General features: G+C 47.6%; 1 long non-coding RNA gene and 1 pseudogene across 1 annotated transcript; both read left to right on the top strand.

The window, feature by feature from the left end:
* The first annotated feature begins 4,621 nt into the window (after positions 1 to 4,621).
* LOC128114497 (uncharacterized) lies at positions 4,622 to 7,618 on the top strand. The gene is made up of 2 exons (XR_008219782.1): positions 4,622 to 4,967; positions 5,116 to 7,618. It is a non-coding gene; the product is annotated as an uncharacterized LOC128114497 (long non-coding RNA).
* Positions 7,619 to 19,824: 12,206 nt separating this feature from the next.
* LOC128114496 (60S ribosomal protein L36-like) lies at positions 19,825 to 20,440 on the top strand (annotated as a pseudogene).
* Positions 20,441 to 25,890: the final 5,450 nt, after the last annotated feature.

Consider the following 25,890-nt stretch of genomic DNA (forward strand, 5'->3'; position numbering starts at 1 on the left):
AGAGTGTTTCGCCTGTGGACACTTGGGGTCTGCACTGGGAGACGGGCTGCTCAGATGTGCACAGTCCATTGTGCACATGTCTTCACTGCTCTGGGGGAGACACCCAGGAGTGGAGTTGCCTGGGCAGTTGTTTGAAGACCACCAGGCTTTCCTGTAGCAGCTTGTCCCTAGGGATGACAGCCCTGTGCCCTGTGTGACCCTGCATACAGGTGCCGCGTCAAGGAAGGCTGTCACCTCACCTGTCAGTCCATGACTTGGCCAGGATGTGGGAGTGGACTGGGTGACCCTCTTCACAGTGTGGGGACCCTGCCGTCCCCTGCTGGGGGTGTCAGCTCATGTGGAGGCTCACCTGTTCTACCTTGCCCTTTCTGGCCAGGCCACTTGATCTCAGGAGGTGATGTACCAGTAGATTTGGTTCAACCTCTCTGTGGGTGACCTCAGCCAGAAAACACATGAACACACAGGAGAGGGGGTTCCTTGATACTGATGGGGTGTGTTCCAGGACCCCACAAACACTAAAGTCCCTCTTCAAAAGCTGTCCACACAGAACCTGTGCACACCTTCCTATGTACTGTTGTGTTCACACCTGGTACAAGGCAAAATTCTACACAAAGACTGCCGTACTGTGTTGATGAAGTAAGGACACGGAGGAAAGGCGTGTGCAAGTTCAGTGCAGCCCAAGTTCTTTGATATCCCATAGTTTACATCTGTAGGTGTTTGAGAACCCAGGTGGGAGCCTGTAGTTGGTACAGAGGATGAGCTGAATGAAGGGGTGGGGAGTGTTTAATTTGTAATATTTCTCGTGTGGTAGTAAGGATGATGTGTGAAGAATCCAAGCCCAGGGAGAAGCAGGTGTTATGGCTTGGACTGGACCTGAAGGCTGTTCTGGGAACTACCCACCACACACGCACGCACGGAGGACTACCTGCTTTATTAAGAGCCTACCTGCTGGGTGGTGGTGGCACACGCCTTTAATCCCAGCACTTGAGAGGCAGAGGCAGGTGGAGCTCAGTGTGTTCAAGGCCAGCCTGGGCTATTAAGTGAGTTCTAGGATAGCCAGGACTGTTGGCACAGAGAAACACTGTCTTGGGGAGAAAAAAAGAAAATCCAAAGACTGTCAAACTCCAATGTCTCTTTAAAAGTTGAAAGCCTCTCAACTATAGGCTTCATCCAGTAGGATATGCTGAAGAGGCAGAGACCAGAGGATCATAAGTTGGAGGCCAGCACACTTGTCTTGACTGCCCCAGGAAGGTCACCCTAGAGACAGCTCTGCAGCCTGTGCCCATGAACTTGCACGACTCTGACATCTCCACCCATCTGTCAATCACTCATGCGTCTTTGTAGCCATCCATCTGCCTCCCTACCTTCCCTAACATCCCGTGTGTATCTCCTATCACCCCCACCCACCCATCTGCTCTCCCACCCTTCCTCTATCCCCATGTTCTTATCCCTCTGTCTACTTTCCAGTCCGTCTATTCATCTATAACTAAAGAGGGCAAGTGATTATCACCATCTTGCATTCAAAACAAGCTTCCTTCCAGAGTTATAAAGTTCTCCTAAAGGCGACACCCCTTTGTGGCATCTCCACATGGTGTCATCTCACCCTTAGTGACAGTCCTCTCAAAGCTGAAATCACGGTTGAGCCCCTTGTTGGCAGGGAGCCTTGACCCTGGGGGAGGGACAGGATAGAGGGGAAGCCGGTGGGTTCTGGGTCTCCTCTTGTGTCGGCCCCCACCCCCAACCTTCCAGGTGGAGTTCCAGCGTCTGCCTCTAGGGGCGGCCCGAGTTCTGGCTCATGCTCTGGAGGCAGCTTCCAGCATCTCCAGTTTCTTGAATGCAGGCTGTGGTTTCCAAGGAAACAGGTTCCGGGCTGGCAGGGAGGAACTTTCCTCCCAGTGCCTCTCAACAGCTGAGGTGCTGCCCCTGTTACCTGCGTTCCTGCTGTTAGCCTCCCAACCCCCTCTGCTCCTAACTACGGGCTCCCTGGACGAGTGTTTTCAGTCACTATTTTACCAAGGTCTGGCTTGATAGAAATTAAAGGGGTACCTGAGTACAAAATAGGGGTGGTGTGACTCAGCTTCAAGGACTGAGCTTCTACTGGCTTAAACAGGAAAGGCAATTTCCAGCCGGGCACCTGCACTAAAGCAGAGACCACTCTGATTGGTTCCTGTAGCCCAGATCCCAGCAAGGGGTGTGTGACAGAAGGTCATACCCCATAGCCCTGCCCCGTCATAGTGATGCCCACAGCCTCTGGGAGCCCACTGGGTTGGAGAAGTGCTTCTGGGGCTCTACCAGGTGCAGTCAAGGCAGGAAGCCCAGGTTTCCCCTGTAACAGGTCAGCCCCCTGATCCAAGTGGAGACACAGTGCCCACCCAGAGCAGCAGCGCCACACACATCATTTTCCCAGCCTGTGCCCACCCAGAGCGGCAGCACCACACACATCATTTTCCCAGCCTGCCCATGGACCTGTCTGTTCACCACTTCCTACATCTTCAGTTTCCATTCTGTTGATGCCTTTTCGGTGTCTGGAGGTGTGTTCAGAAAGCCAAGCAGGGGCTGGAGAGATGGCTCAGAGGTTAAGAGCACTGGCTGCTCTTCCAGAGGTCCTGAGTTCAATTCCCAGCAACCACATGGTGGCTCACAACCATCTATAATGAGATCTGGTGCCCTCTTCTGGCCTGCAGGCATACATGCAGGCAGAATACTGTATACATAATAAATAAATAATAAATAATAAATAAATAAAATTCTTTAAAAAAATAGATTAAAAAAAAAAGAAAGCCAAACAGATACAGGAGAGGGAGGTGGATGGGCTGCTTGCTTTACTCTAGGAAGTTGGAACAGCTATTCTTGGGCTGGGTGTGGTGGCGCACACCTTTAATCCCATCACTCAGGAGACAGAGGCAGTTGGATCTCTGTGAGTTCCAGGACAGCCAGGGCTACACAGAGAAATTTTGTCTCAAAAAACCAACTGGCCTCTGGCTTCCTTCTGTATGGTGCCTGTTCCCTCAGGGTGCACCCTTCAAGAAGCATATCCCAGAGCTGGGGTGCAGGCAGGGTCCCAGGACTGGAGCAAGGCAAACGGGAATCCTCCTTAACTACCAAATCCTGCCTCCCCTTCCTTCCCCCATCCCCATGGGCAACATCACAGCAGCCATGGCCTCCATCCTCTTTTGCTTCATACCCCTCTACAGCCTGCCTGTTACTTGTGCAGTCACTGGGAATCAGTGCTAAGAAGTTCACACTGTCTCCTGAGTGGGCACTCATGCTCACCAAGTCACTCAGCTGTGTGCACACCAGCGAAGGGTCATTTAAACTTTTTTAAAAATTATTATTAGTGTGTGTGTGCTATGTGCATGCCACGGCACCCTTGTGGGGAGTCAGGATAATTCTCCAGAGTTGATTGCCCTCCCTCTGTGGGTCTGGGAATAGGTCTCAGGTGGGCCGGCTTTGTGTGGTGGGTGTTACTACCCAGTAAACCATCTTCTCCCCGCGCCTGTCTTAATGGGGGGTTTTCTTTTTCACTAAGTCAGAGCAGCAGGCAAGAAGACAGCTGTCCCTTGTAACATGGCTGTCCCCAGATCTTGAGAGGGGACCCACAGCATGCAAAGCCATACAGGAAAGCTACATGGGGAAGCCTGTGATGACCAGGAGGTAGAAGGAACAAGGGGAGGTGGTGGGGACTGGACTGGTTGGTTTTTGTCAACTTGACACATCTACATGTATCTGGGAAGAGGAACTCTTAATTGAGAAAATGCCTCCATAAGACTGGCCCACGGGCAAGTCTGTGGGACGCTTTCTTGGTTAATGACAGATGTGGGAGGGCACAGATTACTGTGTGTGCTGCCACCCCTGGGCAGGTGGTCCTAGATGGTATAAGAAAGAAGGCTGAGCTGGGCAGTGGTGGTGCACACCTTTAATCCCAGCACTCAGGAGGCAGAGCCAGGTGGATCTCTGTGAGTTCAAGGCCAGCCTGGTCTACAGAGTGAGATCCAGGACAGGCACCAAAACTACACAGAGAAACCCTGTCTTGAAAAAAAAAAAAAGAAAGAAAGAAAGAAAAAGAAAAAAGAAAGAAAGAAGACTGAGTGAGCCACAAGGAGCAAGCCAGCAAGCAGTATTTCTCCACAGCCTCTGCTTCAGTTCCTGCCTTGGCTCCCTTCAGTGGACTATGCCCTGGGATAAGTAAGCCAAAAAACCCTTTTCCTCTTCAGGCTGCTTTGGCCAACGTATTATCACAACAATAGAAACCTAGCTAAGAGGAGGCTCTTGTGTGGTTTCTTTGGGTTGAACAGGTGAGGCAGGGCAGGTAGCTGAGGATGGGCTGGTGTGGGATGCTCCATCAGGCTTGGAGCATGGGCATTGTCCCCAGGTGTCTGGTACCTGCTTGAGGCAATGAGAGAAAGGTAAATATTGCTTAGAAACAGTGGTTAGGTGAGGGCCTAGACACCTGGGTATGAGTGAAAGATGGGCTCTAGGGCTGGTTGGTCACTCTCTCTAGAAAGTCCAGTGCTGGCTGAGCTGTCTCTCCAGGCCAGCATCAACTGCTGAAGCTAGAAAAAAAAAATGCGGTCTTCACAGCCTACCCCCCCCCCACCCCCCCACCCCCCCCCACCCCCACCTCTCCCCCACCCCCCCGGCTTCCTAGGTTTTGCTCACAGCAAAGGACAGGGAGGAAAGGGAGAGAGTCAGGGACTTGGTCCTTCCTCTTCTTACCCATGGGTGTCTCTACATCACTGCAAACAATTGCAGCTCAACCTCCAGCAGGCATCTGGTGCTTGGAAACCAAGTGGAAGCAATGGTCTGATGACAGCCACTGTGGGGAAAGTCCACCTGAGCCCAGAAGGGGGCGCTGCTGATTCGGCTGGTGAAGAGCACCTTGTGGGCAGACAGCAGGTTCAGAACACACAGCGGGACAGACATAGGCCCTATGCAGCATCCAGGCCACTTCAGGCACATGAAACCAGGTCTGGACACCCCCACAAAGCCTAGATGTGGCTTGTGTGGATGCATGTATGTATGGGGGGAGGGTTATCCCCCACTGATTCCACACTCTTTGTTTTTGTTTTGTTTTGTTTTTTGTTTTTTGTTTTTTTTTGTTTTTTTGGCTCACAGTTTTGAGAACTGCAGTCTGTCAGTCCTGGAACCCAATCTGTAGACCAGGCTGGGCGGATGGAGCTGCAGTCAGTCAGCTCCATTATTCTGTGGTCCCCGATGAGTCTGATGATGACGGGAGCATGTGACAGAGCGGAGCTGAGGTAATGTAAAATGTAAAAACAAATAAGCCTAGAGAAAGACATTGCTGAGGCCCCACAGTCCCCTTCAGGGCCGCCCCTCCTGTGACCTGAGGATTTCCCCCCAGGCTCCACCTCTAAAAGGCTCCACCGCTTTTCAAGCTGGGGGCCAGCCTCTGGGGAGCAGGCAGCGTTCAAGTGATATCGATGAAGGAGAAACTTATAGTAAAACTGATGCCATAAAGAATTTACTAATGGATGGGGGCTGGAGAGATGGCTCAGTGGTTAAGAACACTGACTGTTCTTCCAGAGGTCCTAAGTTCAATTCCCAGCAACCACATGATGGTGGTTCACAACCATCTATAATGAGGTCTGGTGCCCTCTTCTGGCCTGCAGACATATATGCAGACAGAACACTGTACACATAATAAATAAATATTTTTTTAAAAAAAATTTACTAATGGCACTGGGCAATGATAGCACACACCTTTAATCCCAGCACTCAGGAGGCAGAGGCAGGTGGGTCTCTGGGAGTTCCAGGCCAGCCCAGCCTGGTCTACAGATTGGGTTCCAGGATAGCCAGGGTTACACCCTATCTTGAAAAACCAAAAAAGAAAAGGGGGGGGGAGAAGGAAGAAAAATAATTCACCAATGAACTTACTCGGGAGATACTAAGTTACACAAGCAGAATTTAGCTAAAGGAGAATGGCCTCCAAGATGACTAGAAGGCAGTGAGCTAACCAGGTTGGCTAGAAACCCCAAGAAAGAAAATTCTGAACCATAACTGAGGTTCAGGGTTGCTGAGAAAGTTTCTGCTGGTGTTTATTCATCAAGATTGACCTGCAGTGAAGCCCCATTCCCATAATGAAAGGAGACATCCCTGACTTACAGCCAGCCAGCCGGGCCATCCTCGTATCAGAGAACATGCCTCTAATGAGCAACACCAGGGGGCAGGGCAGGGTCACAGCCATCTGTAAGCCCTGGTCTGTCCTGAAGTCCCCTGTGTCCTCTCAGGAAAAGCATCATCCTGCCCGGTGGGCAAAATGAAGTGGGGTAGAAACTGTTGAAAAAGAACAGCACTGGTGTACTTAACAGATTCTGACAACACCTTTGCCGTGCCAATCTCCCGTCCGCCTGCGTGGCCAGACTTGCAATCTCCTGTCCCTGTTTAAATTGTTCAACGTGTAACCTGGGGTCGTGGCCTTAAAGATGACTGTGTATGTGGACTGCCGGAACCTCAGGTGTAGATAAAACCTTTTTTGAGGCCACCTTCTCTTTGGGTGTTAGCCAGAGTCAGACATGCGCTATTTTGTAAAAGAGCCTTTTCCTCTCTTAATCTCTAAGTGTGTAGGGTGATTTCTCACTGGGAAGGCGTGGCCCAAGAACAACAGCGCCCACTTACTATGTTTAAACAGTTTTGTTGTGGTGACACACATATGCCCAGTTCACCTGTGGTAGCTGCCCTGCAGGACGGCTGTGACAGGCCAGTGACAAGGACAATGGAGGAGCTCCCAAGGCAGAGGCAGAAGTAGGAGTTAATTACATGCATCATGATGCAGCTGCCGCAGGCGAGGCAGTAGCCGGAGGCTGCTTGGAGGAATGCTAAGGACTTGCTCTCATCTGAGCCCGTGGACAGTCAGGTGATGCTTCAGTGCAGTTAGCATTTAGCACGTTGACAGCATCACATAACCATGACATTCTCACCAAAGAAAACCACACCCATCGGCAGTGGCTGCTCATGCCCCCTCTCCTCACACCCCCCTCCCCAAAACCACAGACTTGCTTTCCATGTCTGTGGATCCTTCTCTTCAGGACTTGTCATAGAACTGGAATCTCATGGGTGGCCTTTGTCCGACTTGTTTAGTTGAACACAAGGTCTTCAAGGTTCACCTAGGTTGACATGTGTCAAACCCCATTCCTTTTTAAGGGTTGTATAATGTTCTCCAGGGTGAATCTACAGTTATGGGGTACCTGAAGAGAGAAACTCCTGAGATGCCTAACTAAGTCATATGGAGTCCTTGTTCACCGCTGAAGGGGCTGTCCCAGTCAGAAGAGCAGGAAGCAGCCTCAACCCCCCATTTGTTTAAGTTTTTAAAGGCAATAATGATGTGGTGGTTTGAAAGAAAATGGTCCCCAAAGGGAGTGGCACTATTAGGAGGTGTGGCCTTGCTGGAGTAGGTGTGGTCACTGTGGAGGCTGGCTTTGAGGTCTCATATATGCTTAAGCCACGCCCAGTGAGTCAGTCTGCTTCCTGTGCCTTTTGATCAAGATGTAGCCAGCACCTTGTCTGCCTGCATGCTGCCATGTCCCACCATGATGATAATGGACTAAACCTCTGAAACTGTAAGCAAGCCACCTCAATTAAATATTTTCCTTTAAAAGAGTTGCTGTGGTCATGGTGTCTCTTCATAGCAACAGAAACCCTAACTAAGATAAATGGCAACTGTCATGTATACAGAAAGGCAGCTCTGGATATCTGCAGCAAGCAAGCATTATTTACAGAAGTGGAGAGACAGCAGTTAAGTAGTCAGGCAGTTAACCTGTAGGTCAGGGTCACATTGTTAAGGAATTTATAGCAGGTCCGTGTGACCAGTTTACCTTAGGAATTTATGGCTGTTCTAAGTGACCAGAGACCAGTCTGCCCAAGATAGTTTTAGCACTTCAAGTATTTTTTTTTAACTGTAGTGGGCTTCTGAACTATAGTTATACTATCTCAGAAAGTAATCTTAAGACTACGTTAAGAGATAGTAATAACTATAGTTCAGTAGCCCACTACGGTACCATGAATTGTCTTCCATTCACCTTTGCTGTTCTGAGTAATGCTGCTATGGATGGGAATGGACGGGCATGCATGAAGAGGCTATTGCTGAGCACTCAATGTCCATTGTCCTGGGTCTGTGCAGGAATGGACTGCTGGCTTCTTTAGGAACCACCAACTTGCCCATGTCTCTGTGTGTCTTAATTTTATCTGTTATCTAAGGTGCACATGTAGAGGTCAGATGATGACTTCAGAAGTCACTTCTCTTTTGCCATGGGTTCTGAACATCAAACATAGGTTGTCAGCTTGTGTGGCAAGCACCTTCATGAACTGAGCCATCTAGCCGGCCTTCGCTTGTTTTTATGTGGCTGGAAGCCTGTGACAGGCAGGAGTATGGGGTAGGGAGGGGACTCTGAAAGACAATGCTCCTGCCTCCAGGAGATGCCATCCCCTGTGGTAGGGTGCATGCTGAGGGCAGGTGGAGTTAGGTAATTCTGCCAAAGGTCAGAGAGGTCATTTCAGTGGAACTATTTTTTTCTTTAACTATTGGTGCCCCAGGACCCTGCTTCCTGCAGGGGTATCATAAACACATCTTTTCTCAGGTATGGGGCATGTATATTCACATGTGTGTGGAAACATGTGCTTATGTGTGGAGGCCAGAGGCGACATCTGGTATCTTCCTTAATCATTCTTTTTTGTTGTTGTTATTGTTGGAGCTAAGGACCGAACCCAGGCCCTTTCACTTGCTAGGCAAGCGCTCTACCACTGAGCTAAATCCCCAACCCAAAATGGAATCCTTTTTTTTGTTGTTTGTTTTTTTGAGACAGGGTTTCTCTGTGTAGCTTTGCGCCTTTCCTGGATCTCACTCTGTAGCCCAGGCTGGCCTCGAACTCACAGAGATCCGCCTGCCTCTGCCTCCTAAGTGCTGGGATTAAAGGCATGCGCCGCTGCCGCCGCCGCCGCCACCACCACCGCCACCACCACCACCGCCACCACCACCACCCGGCAAATATATTTTATTTTATTTTTATGTGCATTTGTGTTTTTGCCATACATGTCAGGGTCCCCTGAAACTGGAGTTACAGACAGGTGTGAACTGCCATGTGGGTGCTGGGAATTGAACTCAGGTCCTCTGGAAGAAGAGTCAGAGCTCTTAACCCCTGAGCCATCTCCCCAGCCCTCATTCTTTACTTATCTGTTGAGGCAGAATCTCTCTCTGTCTCTGTCTCTGTCTCTCTCTGTTTGTTTTTCAATACAGGGTTTCTGAGGTTTTGGTCTGCAGGACACCTTCAGATGGCAGTGTATGGAGCTCAGAGCTGAGCCTCAGTTTTCCTGCACAGTCTTGTCTTCTCTGTGGGTCATTTGAGGATTTGCGAATCAAATGTGAACAGAAGCTCCCTGGCACAGAGCCCCCACGAGCAAGCACCCCTACTCAGGGTTTCTGTTCCCTCCTTTTCTCTCTCTGCTCAGGCAGCGTAGAGCAGCCTTGGGCCTTGAGAGGACATCAGAAGGTGAGTGTGACATCAGCAGGCACAAAGCCACCCCAGAAGTTCCAGCTTGCTTTCTAAGACTGATGGAGAAGCGGCCTTGCTTTCCTGGGTGACAGGCAGATCAGGGGGAGGAGGAATGTGCCTTCCCTGAGGGAAGTGCAATCGCACAGTTTATTTAAAGGAGGTTATATTTTTGGAGCGGCCTCTTGGAACAGGAAAGTACAGTCATCACGTCAGGAAAGGGAGACGGAGTAACTGCTAAGTCGCCAGAGAAAAGTTCATTAGCAAACTGGTCAGCTAATTGTTCTTCAATGTTCTCCTGGAGCTTAAAGGCTGTGTTAGAATAGCAATCTGTGTCTCTCAAGTAGTCGGCTATAAATAGTGGGGCACTCAGAGCTGGGAGCTGGGAGGAGGGTAGACAGTGCAGGGAATAGCAAGTACCTGGAAAGCGAGCTCGTTAGCGCTGAGTGACGGCACGGAGAGGAGCCGGAGTTGGAGCCTTCTCAAGCCCATCGGCTGCCTGCAGTGTCCCAGCCAGCCTGGCAAACGGAGAAACTGTGCCCCAGAAACCTCTCCACCAACTGGCCACAGGCACCCACTCTTGGGTCTGTGGAGGGGTCCAAGTCTGCTCTGGATCATGCCTGTCTTGTCTGGTCCTGAGGTGCCACATGGTAACCTCGTGGCCTTGTGTAGCCTGGCACAGACAGCCCCACCCCAAACAGCCAGGGCACAAAGACTGTGGCACAAAAAAGCACCAGCCCCCCACAAGCTGAGGGCAACTCTCGGCTCAACTTGGAGCCTATACCACACTTTACTTTCTCCCTCCTTCTTTTAAGATATCCATGTCCTCAGCAGCCAGGTCCTGGCCTATGGACAGCTCAGGTAGGCTACACCTGCAGAGGTTAATTCAGATGGGGGATTAATGCAAGAACCAAGCTGTAGGTGGTCAGACATTGCTTCTAGGAAGGAACATGTGCTCAGAGCAGGTGGACTGCCAAAGGCCAGAACCTCAGGGTCCACCAGGGCCTTGGACTTCAGCAGTGCGGCTCCCCTAGGGAGCCCCAAATCTCCATGGAATCCCTAACCCCTACAGGGAGCCTCAACCCTCTGTGGCAAGCCTCGGTCCTCCATGGACCACCCTAACATCCCCGTAGGAGGCCTGACCTGAAGGGCAACCTCAGCATCCACAGCAAGGCTGTCAGAGGCAGGGTGAGATTCCTCTGCCTCCAGAACCTGAGGAGCACACGCCTCCTCATGGGCTTTCAGGAGCATGGACAGCCCATGAGGACTCTGGGCCTGTGAGGTGTACAGTTGGCTCGGTGTCTACCTTGGATCAGCCCAGCCAGGCTCTGGCCCTGCACAGGGGCCATATGCTTATAAGTGATGGAGCTGGGCCATGGGATAGGGCGAGGGAACTGAGGACCAGCTCTGTTCCTTCAGTCTGTTCCCTCTCCAGTTTCATACCTGGGGGTCACATGGCCTCTTGATTCTGCTCCCTGTCATCACAGGACAGCAACTTGGCACTCTAACAGAGGTCACTGGATGTAAGCGCAGTGAGGAAGGGTTTTCCCTGTCTTTGGTCTCCATAGTTAGTGTTCAGTGTGGCATGTGTCTGCCACCAGCCACACTGAGGGCTGTCCCTGGAGGGGGCAGAACCTAGGAGACTGAGTCAGCCTTGGGCCAGTCCTCCTGGCCTGAGTGACCCTGACATGGTCAGCAGTCTCAGGAAGGGTGGTACACACCTTTAATCTCAGCACTCAGAGGTAGAGGATATCTGTGACTTCAAGGCCAGCGTGGTCTACACAAAGAGTTCCAGATCAGCCAGGGCTGTGCAGTGAGACCCTGTCTCAAGCAAGCAAGCAAACAAACCAACAAAGTTCAGTAGGGACCTCAGGACCGGGATGGGACTTCAGTGGTTTCTCTCAGCTTCATCGTGGGATATGATCTTTCTGAGTTTGGGGAGGCTCCGGAAGATCTGGGTGACCAGTGTGTAAATCGGTTTTGTAAAGTGCTTAAGCTAATGAGGGAAGGAGGGAAGGGGGCAGACAACGGGGTCTGTTGGGTCGTGTTGAAGCAAATGCGGCAGATTTCTGCTGAAGTCCAAGGGGAAATTTGTAGACAGCCAGGCCCTGTGCTCATCAGAACCATTCACTGAAGAGGTGCAGTGATCCCCATTGTGTCCACTACTGTGAGGGTAGAGATTCTAGAGGGTGGGAACCTCACCAGCCTCTTCCCCAACAGGTGCCCAAGGTCGCCTGCAGGTGAGGCCCTTGCTGAATTGTAGATTTTTGGGCCCTCTACTAACATACAGAGTGTTCAGACTCCAGTAGACGCTGGGTCTAGGTGTGCCTTGGTTCCTGACGACTTCCTGGGGCATCAGGGGTGATGGGCATCGGCTAATAGTCAATGGTCATGGAGCTGTACAGGGGAAAATGATGAAGCTGGTCCCAAGGTGGGCAATTATTTCTACATGAATGTGCTGTGTATTGGGGAGGTGGTTTGAAGAGCCTGGGGTCCTCTCAGCAGCCAGATGTGGCCCATGGAAAGGCAGTCATGAGTGACAGGACAGGCAAGAGCCTTTTAGACTGGGAGGCTGGGCCAGGCTGAGCAGCAGGAGCCAGCTCTGGTGAGCTCCTCAGTGGTGGGGGGATGGGCAGCAGCCCTGCAGTAATGAAGAAGTTTGAAGAAGGGTGATGGATCGCAGGCAGCTGGGACCAAACACTGCCCCTTTGGGGAAACAACTGCTTCAGGAGCTGGAATGTTTATATGCCGCCCTGGGCCCGCCTGCTTCCTCTCCCTCTTTAAACACGCCAGTGGCTGCTGAGTCCCAAGGACAGTTGACACAGACTTAGAATGGACTGAGGTCACTGGCAGGGATCCTGCCTGTGGCGACAAAGGACCCAAAGTCAAAGCAAAAATCCTTTAAGAATCAGGCTGTTCAGAGTCTGACCCGCAGGGACCCCTGGCGTCTTAGACACCCAGAGCCTGACCGCTGATGACCGAGGGTGTGCAGTCCACAAATGGCCATTTGTCTCTAGAAAAACACACTCTAAAATTTACTACTCAGCAAGATAATGAGAGGCCCACCTGCCCCCTCAGACAGGAACCCACACAGGAGTCCCAGAAAAGATCAAACACCTCCCCCTTCAACTGCTGTAAAAGTATGCCGCCCACCCCCTCGGTGGCAGCACAGTCCCCTCCCTGGGAACTCGATGCTCTCTCACGGTGAATTCTCTCTGTCTTGGTAAAGTATTCTACCTCCTGCGGCAGCGCCCTGCCTGACACTGTTTCCCATGGCATTTTAGAACCGCACAGGGACTTTCCCCTGCCTCCCTGACCTTTCTTCTCCCTAGTGCCTGTGGCTGCTGACTGATCACCCCACGGCAGCTGAAGGTCCTCGGAGCTACTGTACTGTACCTCCAGGCCATGAATGATCCCTTCCCTTTCTTCTTCTTCCGTAAAATTTCATTTTTTATTTTATTGTAACAAGCATGGGCGTTTTGCCTGCATGTGGGTCTGTGTACCATGTGCATTTCTCTGTAGGCCAAAGGGGGTGTTGGATCCCATGGAATGAGTTTGAGAAAGCTGTGAGCCACCTTGTGGGTGCTGAGAATTGAACCCAGGTCCTCTGGAAGGGCAGCTGTTGTTTTAAAAATATTAAGCAGCACTGGTTACCGTGCGGAAAGGTCATGAGACATGACAAAACCCGGTATCAGAGCTTTATTAGGAGGAGGGGGAAAGGGACAGAAGAGAGTAACCAGGTCTGGGGAAGAAGCGCAGGCAGAGAGGAGAGAGAAAGAGAGAGAGAGAGAGAGAGAGAGAGAGAGAGAGAGAGAGAGAGAGAGAGAGGAGAGAACAGAGAGGAGGGAGGAGGAACCTGTCTGGCTTTTTAAGGATTCCCATGCACATGTGCAGGTGGGCTTATGGAGCTATGCCACGCATGCGCTGATGACTGCGTGACCTCGCTGTGCATATTTGTGTGATCACGCAGTGCACTGATGACGTAAGATGTAAGACCCCTTGCTTAGCTATTGAACTGCACATGGCAGAATCCCAACAGCAGCCGGTGCTCTTAACCACTGAGTCATCTCTCCAGCCCCTAACTGATCCCTTTTCAGAAGGCCTTGCTCCATGTTTGAAACTGATAGGCCCTGACCAGGGCTGCTTTCTGGGGATCAGAAGGCAGTAGCAAAGAGAGCAGATGACCCTATTCTGTAAGGACAAAGCCTTATGCCCTTCCTCCTGGGAACCCGCTCACTTTCATGTGGCACGGTTGGCAGCGGCAGTTTGTCCAGGGCTCAGGCATACAGTTTGTGAGGACTGTCTGTGATTCCTTCTCTTCCTTCTTTCTTGTCTAAGCTTCCTGGAGAGGGAGGGAGTAGAGCATGCGTGACTGCTGTTTACGCCCCTGCTGGAACCATAACTGAAATGTACTTTTAGCACAAATTCTAATTGGTCTTAATAGTAAAAACCCCGGAGCCAGATATCAGGGTAAATGCTGAAAGATCAGAGAAGCAGAGCAGCCAGCCACTAGAGAGACTTCTTCTACCAAATCCTCAGCCTGAAAGGGCCCCGCTCCTGTCTCCACCCTGCCTTATCACTTCCTCTCTCTGCCTAGCTGTATCTCTTCCTGTTTTCTCCTCCCAAGGGCTGGGATTAAAGGTGTGTGCCACCACTGCCTGGCTCTTAGTGGCTAGCTCTGCACTCTGATTCTTCAGGCAAGCTTTATTTGTTAAAGCATAAATAAAATATCACCACATTTTCCCTTTTTGTCTAAAATAAAAAAAGGTTATAACATATATGGGAAACTATATGCAATAAATACAAGCAATAATTACATCAACAGTGTCTAGTCCATTAACAATTGACAAATTCAATGAAAATACTCCATATCTATCCTATGTTGGTGAGTCCAAAATGTACCTAATTCACTTTCTATCCGAACTTGCATTACCAAGACTATCTTTTGTTTTTGTTTTTCGAGACAGAGTTTCTCTATGTAGTTTTGGTGCCTGTCCTGGATCTGGCTCTGTAAACCAGGCTGGCCTAGAACTCACAGAGACCTGCCTGGCTCTGCCTCCTGAATGCTGGGATTAAAGGCGTGTGCCACCACCGCCCGACAATGTACAGTATTTACTATCAAAAATAATCTCAAATTTGTATACAATGTACAAAAGTCCAATCCAATGTAAAATATTTAAAACCAGTAGTTGCTTTTTTGGTTTAAAAGTAGATTCAATAATCTATCTTTTTATCCCATTCTATATCTCTCTGTTTCTTTTCAGAGTAGAATCAGTAATCTACTCTTATATCCTATTGTATCTATATCCCCTTTTTTTCTTTTCAAAACAAGAACCCTGAATCTAAACTCCTTTGTTCTGGGAGAGGTAGCTGTATCATTTGTTGTCTAGTCTCTGCATAATGGGAAAGTGCAGCGCTTGTCTCAAGTCCTGGCTAGAGTAGTCTGTGAGGCTGGATCATCTCAGCTAGCCACTTCAAGATTGTCCTGAGCAGTTTGTAGTCCAAAGTTGATCTTGAGGTGGTGTTTGTCAGCTTAGTGGTATTATCATAGTCCATGTGAAATCATTGTTGTGTGACACCATCCTCATTTTGGAGACTTCAAAGGTCGCAGTTAGATGTGGTCATGGTTCATTGCAGAAAACTTAAACATTTTAAATGTCATATGCAGCTGATCTCAAAGAGGTTAAAGGATCAATATTTGTTATGTACATTCAGAGTACAAAAACTTAATTCCTAGTTACCTGATAGAGACTCAAACCTGAAATGATGTACAGGAAGCTAGATGAAGCTTTTTTCTAGAATTAGTTAGTATTCTATATGACCATTAATATCATGACAAAAAGTTTAAAATATATGTATATATATCTTATAAGTTTGAGGATAATGTTTATTCTTTAAGAAAAGCTCTAAAGAGTTAAAATAAAACCAAAGGATTATGAATTCGTGGCAATAAAATAGTCCTTTAATTTTGGTTTTTCTTCTGTCCCATATCAGGTGGCTCTTCTGACATGAGACAGAGATTTTGGATTTCACTTTAACAAGCATGCTTGAGTTTAGAGAAGGAGAAAGCCACATGCCAACTCCAAAGCCAGCTTTAATTTTTTTAATTGGACTGGGACTACAAAAAGACTATTTGTATTATATGTCTGTAGAGAACAGCAGAAACAAACATTAGGAAGGTTTATGAAATTTTATCCTGTTAGATATGTGACATATCAATAGGCCAATTTATTCATTTTCTTGGGACTTTTTTTGTGTGTGTGGATGATTTGTCCTTTTTTTCACATGTCTCATTTGTCTAGTGGTCTTCGGATTCCTTAGTTGGATGCCTTCATTCTCCTGAAAAGACAAAAACAAAATCCTTCCCCAACCCTAACTTTGAGGAGGTTCCCTTTTGGCAAGTTATGTCTGCATTTTTTGGGGGGTTGGGGTTGGGGGGGTTTGAGACAGAGTTTCTCTGTGTAGTTTTTGGTGCCTGTCCTGGAACTCACTCTGTAGACCAGGCTGGCCTCTAACTCACAGAGATCCACCTGGCTTTGCCTCCCGAGTGCTGGGATTAAAGGCGTGCACCACCACCGTCCGGCTGGCAAGTTATATCTGATCAAATGAGAAGCATTTGCTAGGCTAGTCATGTAAGTTAGTTTAGATTGAATGGTCATGCTGGTTGATGAACTATCACCTCTTCTAATCAAGAGATCTCTCTTGTTCAAATCAAACCTTTATCAATTATGATAGTATCCATAGCTTTTCTTCTCCTGAGGAAACAAAATCAAAACCTCTTCCCCAATGTAATTCATATCCTGGTTTCCATTCTGAAGTCAGCACATCTTTAAAGTATACAGGCTGATTTAATTCTGTAGTTTTTTTCTATTATCCAATGTCTCTTCACAGCTGTTGTTCCTTTCTCATTACCATTTAGAAAATTCAAGGTCAATAAAGCATTATGCAACCTATTTCTGGGGTCATTATCATCCCTTTCTGTTTATTTAGCATTTCTGTTTATTTAGCCTGAACTCATGTAGAGTTCAATTTAATCTTTCTATAACTTCTTGGCCTGTAGGATTGTGTGGTATACCTGTAATATGTTCTATGTTATAATAAGCTAAAAATGTTTCATTTTACCAGAGACATATGCTGGATCATTGTCAGTCTTAATTTGTATAAGTATACCTGTAGGCGAATGTTGCAACTCTGGGGGAAAGGTATCCTGACTGTTCAGGGAGCCTAGGACAGCTCAGCTCTGGAGGACTGTTTAAGTCCTTGTCACCATTTAACGTTTTGAACAAATTAATCAGTTCTTGATTTTCTACTTCAGAAGTGGGCCATAGATGGAAAATGTCTCCTAGCAGCAATCTTTGAAAGTCATTAAGAGTCCACAATCAGTCTCTCCTAATTTGCATCTTTTGGGGTCTAATTTTTTGTAGACCTATTTTATATCCTAAGTAAGTAATAGAATCTCCTCTTTGTATTTTTTCAGGAGAAATTTGTAATCCCCCAAAAGGCAAAATTTTGTCTACTTCTTCAAACATTCTTTCTAAAGTATCTACATTTGAATCAGCTAGTCCATGTCATCCATGTAATGGTAAACTATAGATTGAAGAAACTGCTTACATATAATTTCCAATGGCTCTTGTAGAATATATTGGCATAGGGTGGAGCTATTTAGCATTCCCTGTGGGAGAACCTTCCATTGATATCTCTTAACAGGCTGAGAATTATTATAAGTAGGCACTGTGAAGGCAAATTTTTCTGTCTTGTTCTTGTAAAGTTATATTGAAGAAACAGTCTTTTAAATTGATAAGTATAAGAGACCATTCTTTAGTTAACAGAGAAGGCAAAGGAATTCCAGACTGTAGAGAACCTATTGGCTGAATCACCTTATTGACAGCTCTTAGATATGTTACCATTCTCCATTTTCCAGATTTCCTTTTAATCACAAATTCAGGAGAATTTGAAAGGCTGGTTGATTCTTCAATATACTAAGCATTTATGCTGAGTAGTTTCTCTGATGTTAAAGGCCATTGCTCAACCCATACAGGTTTGTCCACCAACCATTTTAAAGGTAGGGCTGTTGGTGCCTTTGAAAGATCAGCAGCTGTTGTGCCCTGTTCTTATACAACTTGAATGATCAGTGACTGGTCTTTATAACAGCTTCTAATATTTTTTCCAGAAACATATATTAGTTTATGGTTTGTTCCTGAGATTGGAGGAATGTTAATCTGGGTATTCCATTGTTATAACAAATCATGTCCCTGTAATTCATTGCTATGTTAGCCACATGTGGCTTTAATTTTCCTCTGTGTCCTTCTGGCCCTATACATTTGACCCATATCATGCTCTGTCTTACCTGAGATAACATTCTAATCCTTAAAAGTTGAACATTTGGCCGGGCGGTGGTGGCGCACGCCTTTAATCCCAGCACTCGGGAGGCAGAGCCAGGCGGATCTCTGTGAGTTCGAGGCCAGCCTGGACTACCAAGTGAGTTCCAGGAAAGGCGCAAAGCTACACAGAGAAACCCTGTCTCGAAAAACCAAAAAAAAAAAAAAAAAAAAAAAAAAAAAAAAAGTTGAACATTTAGCTCCTGAAGAGGCTAATTTGGATGCCAAGATTCTGGTACAATTATTGTTACATCTGTACCTATGTCTACAAGACTTTCAATGACTATGCCATTTATTCATATTTTTAGTTTTGGTCTTTGTTGATTTATGGAAGTTTGCCAGAATATTCACTTTATGGTTTCTCCTGAATTTTTTGTTCTCTCGTCTCTGTTCTATCATCCAGAGCAGTATGGTTTCTTACAATAGGCATTAGGTTCTTTAATTGCCCTAGAAAGGAGGAAACAACTGAACCAAATTTGACATGGGGGCCTGTGAGAGGCCCCCCAAGGTGTTTCCCAATGGCAAAAGGTTACCTTGACTGTCCCTTGTCTACATTCATTAGTTCAATATCTGCTTTTGCCACACCTTCTGCATAATCCAGAAGGGAGGGACATTCTGTTGGGATTTTCTTAGAAAAAGCATTGTTTCTAGGAATGCCTTGTTTAAAGTCCCTTTTTAGGTGGCCTTGTTTACCACAATTGAAACACTTGACATTTCAATTTTTCTTCAAACCTCTGGAAATCATCTCTCTTATGCAAGCATCATGATGGTTATGAGATTCAATATTGATTGTATCTCAGATTCATTCCTCCATTCCTCCAAAGGTGCTGATCTTGCCTTTAATGGCCTGATTACCCTTTTGCATTATGCATTAGCATTTTCACAAGCTAGAGATTCATTTTTTTAAGATTTATTTATTTATTATGTATACAGTATTCTGCCTGCATGTGTCCCTACAGGCCAGAAGATGGCTCCAGATCTCATTACAAGTGGTTGTAAGCCACCATGTGGTTGCTGGGAATTGAACTCAGGACCTCTGGAAGAGCAGTCGGTGCTCTTAACACTGAGCCATCTCTCCAGCCCGAGATTCAATTATTTTTTGTCTAGTTTGTGAATTTGGTATCATTCTATTTACTGTTGATGTCAATGTTTGTAAGAAATCAGTGAAGGTTTCTTTTGCATAGCCTTTGTATATGACTCAATTTTCTTCCCTACTTCTTCAATTCTGTCCCAAGCATTCAAGGCTCTGTGCAGCATAAAGCCAGGGTGTGGTCATCATATAGAGATTGCCTTTCTACATTAGCATAATCTCCCTCTCCAAGAAGTTGATCTTAGGAGATTTCCATACCTCTAGCCCTACTTCATTGTTCAATGGTCTTAGCCTCATCTTTCTACCAGATCCTCCATTGTAATTGAGGACCAGCCTCCAAGACTGTTGTAACCAAGTCTCTTCAGTCTTGAGGGGTAATTCTATCACAATTTACCATGAGTTTAACATCTGCTTCACAAAAGGTGAATGCATGCCATATGAGACTATCACTTCCTTGAATCTCCTCTTACATAGCCTGGAAGATATCTATCATTTGGCAGCTCCTGTGAGGTTACTGGATAAATTAAGGTTGGCTGTTTGAAAACCTTAGGCTCTTCTGTAACCTTATAATGCTGAGATTGGTTCTCCTTTAAATTCCTCTGTCTGGGTCTGAATATCTCTATCATCTGGTTTTTTTTTTTTTTTTCGAGACAGGGTTTCTCTGTGTAGCTTTGCGCCTTTCCTGGAACTCACTTGGTAGCCCAGGCTGGCCTCGAACTCACAGAGATCCGCCTGGCTCTGCCTCCCGAGTGCTGGGATTAAAGGCGTGCGCCGCCGCCGCCGCCGCCGCCGCCGCCGCCGCCGCCGCCGCCGCCGCCGCCGCCGCCACCACCACCACCACCCGGCTTCATCTGTTTTAATAAGTTTTTCTAAAACTTTTATCTTGGCACTCACATTAACCAACTTTTTAAATGATAAAACAAAAAATAATCAAACAGATATTTAGAATTGACATTACATAAACCCATCTAAATTAATTATCCTCTCCTTTAATTGCTCCATTTTCAAACTGTCCAGTGTATTATCATACAGAGATCTAACGCCCTCCATTGTAATAGTGTTTCCCTTTTTTTAATGTGGAAAAAACCTCTTTTTTAACTAATTCCTTCCTTTATGAATTCCCGCCTGTCGTGGCCGCCATCGGAGAGCAGCAGCCATGGCCCTGCGCTACCCCATGGCTGTGGGCCTCAACAAGGGCCACAAGGTGACGAAGAACATCAGCAAGCCAAGACACAGCCGGTGGGCGCCTCACCAAGCACACCAAGTTCGTTCGGGACATGATCTGGGAGGTGTGCGGCTTTGCGCCCTAGGAGCGGTGCGCCATGGAGCTGCTCAATGTGTCCAAGGACAAGCGCGTGCTCAAGTTCATCAAGAAGAGGGTGGGCACACACATGCGCGCCAAGAGGAAGCGGGAGGAGCTGAGCAATGTGCTGGCCGCCATGAGGAAGGCCGCAGCCAAGAAGGACTGATCCTCCACCCCCAATAAACGTTGTACCGCGTTAAAAAAAAAAAAAAAAAAAAAAAAAAAAGATTCCCAATTGTCTCACCAAATCTGCCGACAATGATGATTCAGATGTGAGGCTGACTGCTTCTTTGTAGAACAGTAGAAGCCTGAGTGGGTTTCAAGGCAGTTACCTAGTATGATAGCAGCCCGAGGAGGGGGTCCAGGAAGAGCCCACAACCCACTGGGAGAGAAGTCAAAGAGCCAGCCATCTGCATGGGGGAATGTGTGAAAGTGGCTAACTCCTGTGGTTTTTGGAAACCAAAAGCCCATGGAGTTTGCTGCAGAAGTCTGCAATAGAAACTTAGCTGGCAGGGTAGTGACTCTGGTCTCGTGCAACTCCAGCCTGTGCTGGCGGCTACAAAGCCACAGGCAAGTGGCTTTTTTTGTGAATTCGTGAATTTTGTGAATTGGACACCAGATGTAGCAGAAATTCTTAATAATAAAAATCCAGACTCAGATTATCAGGGTAAATGCTGAAAGATCAGAGAAGCAGAGCAGCCAGCCACTAGAGAGACTTTGTACCTCTACTGAATCCTCAGCCTGAAAGGGACCAAGCTCCTGTCTCTACCCCACCTTATCACTTCCTCTTTCCATCTAGCTATATCACTTCCTGTTTTCTCCTCCCAAGTGCTGGGATTAAAGGTGTGTGCCACCACTGCCTGGCCTCTAGTGGTTAGCTCTGCACTCTGATCTTCAGGCAAGATTTATTTGTTAAAGCAAAAACAAAATATCACACGTACTGTCTTTTCTTTTCTTTTCTTTCTTTCTTTCTTTCTTTCTTTCTTTCTTTCTTTCTTTCTTTCTTTCTTTCTTTCTTTTCTTTTTTCTTTCTTTCTTTCTTTTTTTTTGGTGACAGGATTTCTCTGTGTAACAGCCTTGGCTGTCCTGGAACCCATTCTGTAGACCAGGCTGGCCTCGATCTCAGATGCCTCCTGAGTATAGGGATTAAAGGTGTGCATCATCATGCCTAGTTTCTGTCTTTCCTATCAAAAGGTTAAAAGTCTCATCAAAAAGTTATTAAAGGTTAAAATATTAAATAGGGGTTTAGCCTCCACGGCCATCGACAGCTGCTGTGTTTCTGGTGGGTATACTGAGAGCCACCAGTGGGTTTATTCTACCCAGCAAGGGGCCTGTCAGCTCTAAGGGCTTGTCCTATTAGGCTATTTCATCACAACACCTCTTGTAAAAGCTTCTGATACCTGCGTGTTGTTTGGTACATGAATAGATAACACCATGGTAGATGCTGGGAATAGAACCTGGATCCTCTGCAAGAGCAGTAAGTGCTCTTAACCTCTGAGCCATCTCTCCAGACCCTTTATTCTGTTTCTTAGTCTGTGAAAGTACTTTCTGTTTTGAGATGAGTCACACTGGCTAGCCTGGAACTCACTACATAGGCTGGCCTCTAACACAGAGATCCACCTGCCTCTGCCTCCCCAGCACTGTGATTACAGGTGTGCCACTATGTCCAGCATGAATGAAAATACTTCTTAGCAAAGATTTAGCCAGGTGGTGGTGGCTCACACCTTTAATCTGAGCACTGGGGAGGGGGGGCAGAGGCATGTGGATCTCTGAATTCAAGGTCAGCCCAGCCTACAGAATGAGTTCCAGGACAGCCAGGGCTACACAGAGAAACCCTGTCTCGAGAAACAAAAACAAAATAAAAAAAAGGTTTAGTCAAGAGACAGAGGTTCTCAACCTGTTGGTCGCTGCTCACCTGGGGGTTGGTCAGTGACGCTTTCACAGGGGTCACCCAACACCATCTGAAAACAAAGATATTTACGTTACAATTCACAGCAGTAGCAAAGTTACAGCCATGAAGTAGCAGTGAAAATAATTTTATGGTTCAGGTTCACTGCAACAGGAGGAACTATATTAAAGGGTCACAGCAGCAGGAAGGTTGAGAGCCCCTGCTCTGTGTAGACCAAACTGATCTTGAACTCACAGATCTGTTTGCCTCTGCCTTCTGAATGCTGGGACTAAAGGCATATGACTCCACACCCAGCCCAACCTTGATTCTTTCTCTTTTTAAGATGGGGGTCCCTGACTTAGCCTGGAACTCATCAAGTGTGCTAGGTCCCAGGAAACTGCCTGTTTCTGCTTCCCCAAGGCTGGGGATGCAGGTACACACCACCATGCCCAGCCTTTTCACGTGAATTCTAGGGGTTGAACCCAGGTCCTAATGCTCAAACAGCCTGCACTTTACCCGGGAGCCATCTCCCGGCCCCTCCCTTTTCTCTCTTCTTTCTTTATGTGGGTGTTTAGAGCTGTGATCTTCCTCCCATCCCTCTTCCTTGCATGTAAACTTTGTTATGTTTTGTGTTTGCTTACAGCCATCTCAACTGATCTTCTAATTGATCTCATTACTCTCCAGTCCATTGGTTCAGGGCCTTGGCTGTTTGGGGGGTGTTTCTGAATGCCCTTCTTACAGTGACTTCTAGCTTCTGCATTCTAGGGCTCTGCTGGGGCCTTTCCCAACTCCCTATGGACACCCAGTTCCCAGCGTTTCCTTTGGAGGTTTCAGTCTTGAACAGGAACACTGCCTCAGGCAGCTGCGACATTAAACAGCTGCTGCTGCATATCCTCAATGGTCACCAGGGAAAAGCTTTCCCAGTAACAAAGTCTGAGTCAGGCCAAATAACCATAGGCCCTGCTGTCGGGCTGCAGGATTCTGCCAATGTGGACGATGTTGACGGCCACTTGACCATTGAGGATGAGGCCTCTGGGCAGCAATGGGTTTGTTCTGACCCTCCAGTGGATCTCAGCTGCTAGATTTTGGACTGTCGAAGAGTTTGGAGTGGGAATAGGAATAGAATAAGCCAAAATACCACAACACTAAGAATTCTTTCCTTTAGCCGTCTTTTCCTTCTTATTCTTACTCTTTTTTTTTTTGTTGTTTTAAAGACAAGGTGAGGTGATTCGAAAGAAAATGGCCCCCAAAGAAAAAGGCACTATTAGGAGATGTGGCTTTGTTGAAGTAGGTGTGGTCTTGTTGGAGGAAGCATGTCATTGTGGAGGTGGGCTTTGAGGTCTCATATATGCTCAAGCCATGTCCATGGCTCAAGCTATGCCTGCGAGATAAGATGTAGGACTCTCAGCTACTTCTCCAGCACCATGTCTGCCTGCATGCCTCCATGTTGAACCATGATGATAATGGACTAAACCTCTGAAAATGTAAGCCACCCTAGTTAAATGATTTTCCTTTGTAAGAGTTGCTGTGGTCATGGTGTCTCTTCAAAGCAATAGAAATCCTAAGACGTAAGGTCTCACTATGTAGCTCTGGCTATCCTAGAACTCGATATATAGACCAGGCTGGCCTCAAACTCACAGAGATCCTCCTGCCTCGACCTCCCAAATGCTGGGATCAAAGGTGTGTACCACCACCCAGTGTTAGCTGTTTCCCATGGTTGCAAGTCTTTGGTTAACTTCCAGAGTCCTGAAAACACTAATTTCCATATTTCTCAATGTTCTTAAAGTGTTATGGGGTCTGGTGTATGAAGGTGCCATCCCACTGCTTTGATAGAGGTGGCCCATGACACCCGGATGGCTTTATTTTTGAGTCAGGGTTTCATGTATCCTAGGCTGTCTCCTAATCTGCTACATAGCCAAGGATGACCCCGAACCTCGATCCTTCTGCTCCCACCTTTCAAGTGCTGGGATTACAGGCAGGCATCACCAGCCCTGGTGTGCATGGTGTGGAGGATTGAACCTAGGTTTTATGAATTCGCTATGAGTACACTATCGGCTGAGCCCTATGCCCCCCTCAGCCCTTGTGACTGGCTTTTTTTTTTTTTTTTTTTTTTTTTTTTTTTTGTTTTGTTTTTCGAGACAGGGTTTCTCTGTGTAGCTTTGCGCCTTTCCTGGAACTCGCTTTGGAGATCAGGCTGGCCTCGAACTCACAGAGATCCGCCTGGCTCTGCCTCCCGAGTGCTGGGATTAAAGGCGTGCGCCACCACCGCCCGGCCGTGACTGGCTTTTAAAAGCACTTATTTACTGATTATTTCATTTCATGTGTATGAGTGTTTTGCTTGCACGTATATCTGTACTCTGTATGCATACCTGGTGCCCAATGAGGCCAGAGGAGGGTATTGATTTCCCTGAAGCTGGAGTTACAGATGGTTGTGAGCTGCCATGTGGGTGCTGGGAATTGAACCTGGGTCTTCCGGAAGAACAGCAAGTATTTTTAACTGCTGAGCCATCTCTCCTGTCTCTGATGCTTGGTCTCTGAAACATCCACTACAGTATTAAACTCTGCCACCTGCGGTGGCCTAGCTCTCTGTGTATGACCCATGACCCTTGTCCAGTACTGCTGCCGGTGAGGCCCAGGGCCAGGGGTTGGTAGGGGGACTGTTTGTCTTGAGTCTATTGGGGGAAGGAAAGGGTTTGTTGGGCTTACTCTTCCTGGTCACAGTCCATCACTGAGGGCAGGAGCTGAAGCGGGAACCACAGAGGAAGGCTGCTTACTTGCTCTCAGGTTCCCCTTCAACTACCTTCTTCATACAGCCCAGGCCCACCTGTCTAGGGATGGGACCCCTGGGCTCTTTGACATCAATTAGCAATTAAGACAGTTCACCCCAGACTTGCCCACAGGCCAGCCTGATGGAGGCAGTTCTTCAGCTGAGGCTTCCCTTCCCAGCTGTGTCAGGTTGGCAACCAAGATTAACTGTTGCGGCTTCCTTCTCCATTAACCCACATCTTTTCTTTTTTTAATAATATTTTTTTTCATTTATTTTACATACCAACTGCAGTTTCCCCTCCCTCCTCTCCTCCTGTCCCCCCTCCCCCATCTCCATTCAGAAAGGGGCAGGCTTCCCACGGGCTTGAACAAAGCGTGGCACATCAATTTGAGGCAAGACTGAGCTCCTCCCCTTGTGTCAAGGCTGGGCAAGGTCATCCAGCATGGGGAACAGGTTCCCAGGAGCTAGCTAAGCACCAGGGACAGGTCCTGATCCCACTGTTAGGAGCCTTACAAAGAGGCCAAGCTACACAACTGTCACATCTTGTTGCAAAAGTTTCCAGAGGTTTCCTTTTATGTGGAACGTTCTGGAAGCCCTTGGATGCTCATCGGTACCATCAGGTTGCTTTTTCAGAGAACACTGTCACAGCTGTTTCCTCTGCCCGCAGACAAGGGAAGCCGCTGCTGCTCACACCCTGAGCTCAGGAGGGAGGGGGAGGAATCACAGATCTCTGACCTCTGCTCGTGCAAGGGTCTGCTGCTTTGGGCTGCTCTGGACACAGGCTCCTGGTGATCCCAGAGTCTCTTTCTGAGAGGACAAAAGCTCAATATCTGGGCCTAAAGCTAGGATCAGGTCACTGCCAAACAGTGGCTGGCTGGTCTCAGCTTCCTTGAGTGTCCCTCAAGGGGCTCCCCCCAACACTCAGGTTGCTTCGTGGCAGGCCATGCCCAGAAGCCTAGGT

The sequence above is a fragment of the Peromyscus californicus genome, unplaced genomic scaffold, assembly GCF_007827085.1.
Source record: "Peromyscus californicus insignis strain IS unplaced genomic scaffold, ASM782708v3 Scaffold_19__1_contigs__length_69161282, whole genome shotgun sequence".
Taxonomy (NCBI): domain Eukaryota; kingdom Metazoa; phylum Chordata; class Mammalia; order Rodentia; family Cricetidae; genus Peromyscus; species Peromyscus californicus.